We start from the raw sequence: 9,311 nt of genomic DNA, 5'->3' as shown, positions 1-9,311 counted from the left end.
GTCCTACCCACTTGTGTCCCACCCACCTGTGCCGTGGCCTACCCACCTGTGTCCCACCCACCTGTGCAGTGGCCTACCCACCTGTGTCCCACCTGTGCCGTGGCCTAGCCACCTGTGTCCTACCCACCTGTTGTCCTGCCAACTGTGTCCCACCCACACCCTTGTAGCATGCGTGTCTGGGCCGCAAGTGCAATCCTGTGGCCTAGACACGCATGCTCTGTGCGCAAACAACATGCAGATGGACCAATGAAAAATGTAAACCACATTTTTATTGCACATTTTAAAAAATTTAAAAATATTAAAGTAAAAACTGTTAAAAAGTAACAAATGTTAACAAATGGTAAAAACTAACAAACTACAGTAAAAACAAAACAGTATTCAGGGTCGTCCTGGCGGGGTATAGAAATAGTTTTTCAGTAGGTCCCTGTTGCAGAGGGACACTGCCCTTGGCCTGGTGGCATACCTCCTCAATGGCAGTAGTGGCAGTAGCACATTTGGGGGTTCCGGAGTGTCATTTTCCTCCTGGCGCACAAAGTTGTGGAGGATGCACGCTGCCTTCACCACGTCGACTGCGTTGGCTGGCTTCAACAGCATCGGCGTGTGGAACACCCTCCACTTTGACACCAGGATCCCAAATGTGCATTCCACCATTCTCCGAGCTCGGCTCAAACGAGCGTTGAAGTGTAGCTGCCTGGCATCAAGGCCCCTGTCTGGGTACGCCGCATCACATGGTTGGACAAGGCGAAGGCCTCGTCCCCCACAAACACATAGGGGTAGGCCGGTGCCCTTGTCCCAGGCCAGGGTCTGTCACCAGGGAGATGCAGTCTGCCTTGCTCCATCCGCTGGCAAAGGGCCGTACGCTGGAAGATTCCAGAGTCATTGGAACTTCCGTACGACCCCACATTCACATAGACAAAGTTGTAGTCCGCATCGGCCACTGCCATTAGCACAATGCTAAAGTATTTTTTATAATTAAAATAATGGCTGCCACTCCCCACGGGTTTCTGAATCTGAATGTGTTTTCCGTCCACAACAATTTGGAAACTTGCACTGGGTCCAGAAGCGCTGGGCGATCTCCTGCCATTTCTGGGTGTCTGGCACTGGCATATATGTGGACCTCAGTCTTCGCCAAATGATCCTTGAGGTCCTCAGAACGATGCCTGACACCGTGCTCTTCCCAATCCGAAAAGTGACATGTAGCGATGCATAAGTTTGTCCAGTTGAGATGTACCTACAAGAGAAATAATCAAAATCAATGTTTTATGTCTTTGCAGGTGAAAAGTACAAGACACACTGGCGCAGTATTCGGGACGTCAAGTTTCCGCGCCGCAAAGCCGAGGAAGAAAGAAGTGGCAGTGGGGCCTCCAAAAAAAAAAAAAGATTACCAATTCTCCCAACAATTGACGTTCCTAAATGCAAGCATGGAACCGAGAGAGTAAGTACCACTATTGTGACCATGAACTGAGAAGGCATTGTATATGACGTTGACAGACAACTACCATGACTTTGATTATGTATTGACAAAACAGGCCTCAATTCACAGGGCTTTATCATACATTTATCGAACACTTTCTCAAAACGTTTGCTAATTTACCTAATGTCATTTGATAAAGTGTTTGATAAATGTATGACAAGCTCTGTGAATTTAGGCCACATTGTATGTGATGTTGTTTGGCAAACCAATATATCGTTTTTATCATCAACAGGACTCAAGACAATTTTGAGGAACAAGAGGAGGCAGAGGCACAGTACACCAGTGAGGACTATGATGATGAGACGAGGGATGTCACATTTGTCCCAGAGAGAAGGAGGAGGAGGCGGCAGTCAGTAAGTTATGTGGAAGACGTGGACCCGACTGACCCGGAGTTGGGTGAAGACATGGTAATGAGGTGGCAGGAGCTAGTGCCCCAGCTCCTAGTGATGAAGCTCCTCAAGCTCCTACGACCCAAGAAGAAGAAGAACAACAAACGGCAGAGGACATTCGGGCACAACCGCCACGCAGGGCAACCCCTACGCAAGGCAGAGGCCGGGGTGATGAAGCTACCCCCCCACTAAGGGGTCGATTAGGCCCCTGTCCAGCCTCCAACCAGAAGGGAGACCGAAGCTGAGATCCGGTGCTGTCTCAGGACTTCTCGGCATTCTACAGAGCCACGAGGCACTAATCACCAGGCAGCCGACACATCGATTCACTTCAAAGTGAGTTACAGTCGGTGCATGGACACTACCGGGAAGAAATAAAATTGATGCACGAGGTGCACCGGGCACAGTTTGACCAGCCGCGTGCGGAACATCACCAAGCGCGTGCGGAACATCAACAAGCGGTGGCACAGCTGCAGCAGATGCATCAGCAAAGTAGTGAACTCTTGAAACTGCAGGCACACCCGGCATTCCACACAGTCATGTCTCTCCTGCTGTTCTTAAAAAAGGTGCCAAGCAACAACATGATGGCATGCCATTCAAGTATGCTCGATGCTATAAAACAATACATGGAGACGCCATTGATACTACCGCCAACATTTAGACATTCTCAACCTGCATTGGTGCCCCCCTGGCAATCTTCATCCCAGTCGTACACTGGCTCCAGAGGCAGTCAATACACACCGCTGCTGTTAGGGTCCAGCACCTCCACGACCAGCACCCAAGACAGTCCCGAGTTCCAGGCAGCACCTCCCATGTTCCCAACAAGTGCTGTAGACCCTAACATTTGACCAAATTTCCTCTTGTTCCTGGACATGGTCCTCTGAATCCCTCTGAACTTTGGAGGAAGGAGACCAGCACAGGGCTTTTGCCAAAACTTTTCCCTGCCCCGTCTCCATCAACCAAGGTTCAGAGGGGTTCCGATGACCATGTCCAAGTACTTAGGTTTTTAAAGTGCTTTAAACTTAGGGCCTGGTGTCCCCGAAAGACACCTCGGGCAGCTATGCCCTGCACCTCTGCACAAGCTATGCCCTGCACCTCTGCCATTTGTTGTTGTTCCGCACTCTCTAGTTGTTCCTCACCCTTGCACGTGACCCTTGGAACCTTGGACGAAGGAGACCTGGACAGGGAAGAGGCAAGCCTTTTCCGGCCCTGTCTCCTTCATCCAAGGTTCAGAGGACCGCATGCAAGTGGTTAGGTTTTTTAAAGTACTTAAATTTAGAGCCTGGTGTCCCCCAAAGACACTATACCTGGGTCACAAGAGTGCCTTTAGGGCAGCTATGCCCTGCACCTCTGCACAAGCTATGCCCTGCACCTCTGCCGTTTGTTGTTCTTGTTTCTCACTCTCTAGTTGTTCCACACCCTTGCACGCGACCCTTGGACGAAGGAGACCTGGACAGGGAAGAGGCAAACCTTTTCCGACCCTGTCTCCTTCATCCAAGGTTCAGACGACCGTGTGCAAGTAGTTATGTTTTTAAAGTAGTTATGCCCTGCACCTCTGCACAAGTTAGGTCCTGCACCTCTGCACAAGTTAGGTCCTGCACCTTTGCACAAGTTAGGTCCTGCACCTCTGCACAAGTTTTTAGGATCTGCACCTCTGCACAAGTTTTTAGGACCTGCACCTCCGTCGTTTGTTGTTGTTGTTCCTCACCCTTGCACGTGACCCTTGGAACCTTGGACGAAGGAGACCTGGACTTGGAAAAGCCTGCCCTGCCCTTTTCCTGCCCTGTCTCCTTCATCCAAGGTTCAGAGGACCGCGTGCAAGTGGTTAAATTACTTACATTAGGGCCTGGTGTTCCCTAAAGACACTATACCTGGGTCACAAGAGTGTAAATGTCATGCAAATGTTATTTATATTTTGTCTTCCATGTTGGAAGAATGTTTCCATGTTGAAAAGTTGTTTTTCAAATAAAAAAAAATTGTTTTTTACATACCTCAGCGTGATCAGTAGTTGTTCTTGTGGTGTGACTGCTCTCCTGAACGTGGTATCCTTCTTCCGTAGATCATCCTTCACCATCTACAAGAGGGTATCAAAGCTGACAGGAGATGGAAAGGAAGAAGCTGTAAAGTTTGCTGTGGGACAAGATGTTGGGTGGAGGATGGGGGAGGTGTGTTTAAAAACCCGCCAAAGAAAAAATACACCTTTATTTCCAAATTATATATTGTCACCATACGTTGTACTAGGGACATAATTAAAATCTTGTGATAACCAGGAAAACTAGGCATATAAAATGTGTGGGTTTTATGTACAGTAGCAGTGTTTATGTTAAAACCATAGGGGATGAAATTGGAGAAACAGTGAATTTTTTCATTTTTTCCTTGTATTTCCCTTTAAAATGCATAGAAAATAAAGTCATTACTAAAAAAAAATATCAACCCCAAAAAGCCCAATTGGTGGTGACAAAAACAAGATATAGATCATTTCATTGTGATTAGTAGCGATTCAGCTATTGGCAAATGAAAGGGATGAGCACTGAAAGGTGAAAATCGCTCTTGTCCGTTAGAGTAAAAACCGTCTTGGGGTGAAGTGGTTAAATATGTTTTTTTTTTTTACTAAAAAAAATGTTTAAATACTTTAAAGTATTCCCCTACATTAAAAATATTTTTCAGATTACCGTAATAAGCATCTTTACTGCAGGCCCTTGGTTGTACAGGCCTCCACAAGACTCTCCTCGACCTATTGCCAGGGAAAATTTCCACTATTAGCATTTAGGTTAATATTGCATGCCGTTACTACCGCACATCCTGATCGCCCACGATGGGCTGAGATTCTCCAGCTTGCTCGATCTACACATTCGACAGATTTTAGTCCAGAAATCAGTCAAATTGTTGATTGGACATACTTGCTGCAATGCCAATTTTCAAAGTCGATAAAGCCGCAATATTGCTAGATACATGGCCAGCTTTAGTGTAAAACAGCCTGTGTACACTTTATTTGGCTCTGCACCTAGTTGCATGCAAAGCGGCAACATTTGCATTTTATTGATCATATCTACATACTTTGCTGCAATGCAGGAAGAAGGAAGCTGGAGCTGAACATGTAAATATGGGTGGGGTCTGAGGGGGTGACCGATTCAGTCCTTGTTTGTGGAGTTTTACGTTGCTGCTAGTTTGTCACAGCAAGAACTGTGCTATGGGTTTAAAATTCTGAATCTTCTGCTGCATTTATAAACTTGAACTAGATAAGAATCAGCAGCACACTGCATGTCACTCCTCACTAATGGAAGCTGAGACAGTTATGAAGTACATCCAGTGGAGAAGCTACAGGCCTTTACCCCTAGCACAAATGTTTTCCTACTTCACAAGGGCCTCGATTCATAAAGCATTCCCGCATGCGGGAATGCAGAAAACGGCACACTTTACCGACCACACAGCAAGATCTGTATTCATAAAGGCTTTTCCGCATGAAAAGCCGACATTCGCGAGCAGAGTGATAAATCACCGCCTTGCGCGGTGATTATCACAGCAAAAGTAACAAGTGGTCAATTCATAAAAATTAGAGGTAGCGGTATGCGGACGGGTATTACCGCTACCTCTGATGTGGCGAGAAGCGTGCGGAATCCGTTGCAGTGAATGGGACAGACCTCCCAAGCAGCTGCAGAGAGAACACCGCACGGAGGGACTCCGCCTGCTTCTCCGGCTTCCGCATGTCTCCCGACAGCCTAACGCCTGCCTACAGCGGAGTATCTCCGCACGCCTGTCACAACAGGCAACATTTTTATGAATTACCACCCTGAAGGCGGAAATACCGACAGCGGTGTTTCCCCGCTCGACTTTCCCCGCTCGCAGGCACTTTTATGAATCGAGGCCATAGACTGCCACAGAGGAGGCCTGAGCACAAAGAGAGAATGTTTGTTACCAGTGGTAATTTACTATTATATAAAATACAAACATAGAGGTATTACTATAGAAGAGCCATAAAGTGGCTGATGAGGTGCGAAGCAGGAAATTTGGTAGCCCACTATCAGAACTTGGGCCATAAGCGTCATTATAAATTGCAGCTATAGTGTGAAATTTGTGTGTCCTGGGCACCCATATTTCACACTATAGCCGCAATTTATAATTGTGCCTATGGCGGTGCTCCAACATTATCGTAATTGCAGTGGATTGGCAGTGGTGGTCGGTTAAGGTTAGGGGTCAGTAAGGGAGGGTTCTGTGTGAGAACAATGTTAGATTAAGTTGTAGTAAAATATCGGTTTTATTTACCAATATTTTACTACGGTAATTTACACTTCTAAAACATAGAATGTCTGTAAATTTTGCTGATATTCTACTAGCCAAAATTGGCTGCAAAAATTCCCTCGTGCCCCTTTTACAGGCAGTCAATGAGACGGACTCCATGGTACCAACCCAGATACAGTTGCAACTTGTGTACCCCTTTTCTTTCACTAGGTTTTCATTGCAAAATATACAAAACATTACGAACATTTTTGCATGTAATAAGCAGAACCAGCATAACATAACTAACAATAGTAAGAAAGAAATCGCCTATACAAGTTAACACATGAATTGGCATAGCAAAAGTAGAAACGAACATATAAAAAGTAACAGTGACACAACCACCTCGATTAGGAATGAAAGTCAAGCATATGGCTAGTGACATAGACCTTTCCCTGCACTAATGAGACTACAATCATGTAGCAGACCCTATATTAGTTCTGCCCCATTCCAGCTGATATGTGTACCTCTTTTCTTATACCACTGAGTACCATGCCAGTTTCTCGGGACGGGCAGAGCAGTGAGCGCTTGCAGAGTGAAAGCGGAATGGATGCGTCACTCACCTCTTCAAGATCCACACAAGCCGCCCGCATCTCCTTCCGGCAACCTCGACTTTGTGTCTCACTATGTAACAACAGGACCACAGGGGGCACTGTTACACAGTGAGACATGGAAACCGAGAAGCAGGAAGGAGATGCGGATGGCGTTTGTGTATCTCAGGTGAGTTATGCTCCTGCTGCAAGCACCCCCAGCTGTTCTCTGGCTACCTAAATGAGGGGTGGGCTCTTTTTAGCTAAATGGGGTGCTCTAGCTTAACAGTGGGCTCTCTCTGACTACTGGGGGGTACTCTGACTAACTGTGTAGGACTCTCTGAATACATGTGGGGCTCATTGGCCTCGATTCATAAAGCACAGTACGGTAAATGTAAAGTGCTTGGTAATTCACCGCATTCTGTATTTTAGACTTTTGTGTGCTAATTCATAAAAATGTTCGGTAATTTACCGGCTTCGATAGACAAAAAACTCCGTGCAGTGAGGGCATTACAATTAGGGCCGGGCCAAGGCAGAGGCTGGAGAGGCTCCAGCCTCAGGGCGCAGTGTAGGAGGGGGCGCACAATTCATTCAGCTGTCATTCCCAATTGTGTTTGAAGCAGAAAGAAATAAGAAAAGGGGATACATGACAGTGACTGCAAGCCAGAGAACTAGAGATTAAGGTGTTGGAGAGGTTGGGGGCCCTGTGGCACCTATTAGTTTAATAGAATCAGTGTGTGACGGCTGGGGTGGGACGGATGGAGGGGCGCACTTTGGTGTCTCAGCCTTGGGTGCTGAAGGACCTTGTCCCGCCTCTGATTACAATAAAGTGACTTTAGTCACTTTCTGTTCCCCTATAGTCCTTTGATATAGTCACGGACACCATCGGTCGCGTCTAGCTACACCGTGCCTCCCATCCTGGACCCCTCGCTGAGGTCACGTGCCCGCTGCTGACTGGAGAGCCCAGTTCCCGGCTGCCATCTAAGAGGGACACAAGCTGACTCAGGCTGATCCTTTTTGACAGCCACTACATTCCAAGTGAGTCCTGTCCTAGATAGGACATTGGGTTCTATTCACAATCATTTTCCGCATGCGGAAATGCGCTTGCGGTAAATTCCCCACTGAAAAGAGACCATCTTGACAATCACACATTTTTATGCATGATTATTTACCGCATGCCTAAAATTGTAAGCATTGTTTACTGTATGCGTAAAAAATACGGTAAAAGTCTGCAAAAGTTGGTAATTCCTGCAAAAAAAGGAAAAAATATCACTGGCAGTAATATAGCGGTAAAAAAATCTCTTACCGCATGTGTGATTGTGAACAGAGCCTATTGTGATTGCAACCTTCTGCCAGTCTGAGGCCTGGAACCCACTAGAGCGTTTTTTTGAGCGTTTAGGGAGCGTTTGAAATCACTAGCGTATTCCGCGAATGCTCTGCCAATGTAAATTAATGTAGTGATTGCGATTAAATTAATCAGTAGTGATTGCGATTAGCAAAATCGCAAGCGCAGGACATGCAACATTTTGAGAGCGTTTGCGCTTCCATGTAAAGTATTGAAGTGCTGGCAAATTGCTCATGAATTGCTACACATAGCAATTTGTGTGCAATTTTAACCACTTAAGCCTATCTGGACGAATATGTTTGTCCAGATAGACTGTGCTGCTGCAGCTGAATGAGGCGCGCTCTCCCGCCACCTGCCGTTAGCCCCCCGGTCAATGAATGGGAATATACTTCCCATTCATCGATCTAAGTTCCCCGCAGAAAAACCGACGGCCTCTTATCAGAGGCTGCGGTCTTTCTGCTTAAAAAAAGTTCCCTGTTCTCATTCTAGTTCCTGGAAGCGTGATCATTTGCTTCCAGGACTTTTTGACCGTGGCCAAAGAGTAAACTGCACCCACATACATTTTTTAATAAATAATTACATTATAATACATTTAAAATTAGCTGTTTACCTCCCACACCAAAAATTACAAAAATAAAATTTTTAATTAAAAAAAAAAATTACAATTAAAAAAGACAACAACAACATAAATAGTTACCTAAGGGTCTGAACTTTTTAAATATGCATGTCAAAAGAGAATGTTAATATAATTTTTTTTTTTTATAGGCTTGTAAATAGTGATGGACGCAAATTGAAAACATGCACCTTTATTTCCAAATAAAATATCGGTGCCATAAATTGTGATAGGGACATAATTTAAATGGTGTAATAACCGGGACAAATGGGCTAATAAAATACATGGGTTTTAATTATGGTAGCATGTATTAATTTCAAACTATGATGGCCAAAAACTGAGAAATTTTGATTTTTTTCCATTTCTTTCTTAATGTTCCTGTTAAAATGGATTTAGAATGAAATAATTCTTAACAAAACGTACCACCCAAAGAAAGCCTAAATGGTGGTGTAAAAAACAAGATATAGATCATTTCAGTGTGATAAGTAGTGATTAAGTTATTGGCAAATGAATGGGAGGTGAAAGTTGCTCGGATGCATAAAGTGAACAACACTGTGGGCTGGTGGGTAAATTACTGCAAACTGTAACAAAAATTAAAATAATTAGAAAGGACCAATCAGAATTGAAAACGCTAATCGCATATCACTATTACAATTGCTGGCAAAAAGCTTACACTTTTTAAAATCGC

The 9,311-nt window shown here is 45.1% G+C and overlaps 1 long non-coding RNA gene across 2 annotated transcripts; it reads right to left on the bottom strand.

Moving 5' to 3' along the window:
• Positions 1–279: 279 nt before the first annotated feature.
• LOC137528283 (uncharacterized) lies at positions 280–6,708 on the bottom strand. Of its 2 annotated transcripts, none has more exons than XR_011023339.1 (3): positions 4,533–6,708; positions 3,852–3,953; positions 280–1,231 (listed from the first exon to the last, which is right to left on the bottom strand). It is a non-coding gene; the product is annotated as an uncharacterized lncRNA (long non-coding RNA). The 2 variants fall into 2 exon arrangements; XR_011023338.1 differs by having other exon boundaries at positions 3,852–5,226; positions 5,734–6,708.
• Between the last annotated feature and the right edge of the window lie 2,603 nt (positions 6,709–9,311).

Source organism: Hyperolius riggenbachi, chromosome 8 (genome assembly GCF_040937935.1).
Source record: "Hyperolius riggenbachi isolate aHypRig1 chromosome 8, aHypRig1.pri, whole genome shotgun sequence".
Classification (NCBI taxonomy): Eukaryota; Metazoa; Chordata; class Amphibia; order Anura; family Hyperoliidae; genus Hyperolius; species Hyperolius riggenbachi.
Note: the sequence above shows the minus strand (reverse complement) of the source record. Positions and strands in the feature narration are given on the sequence as shown.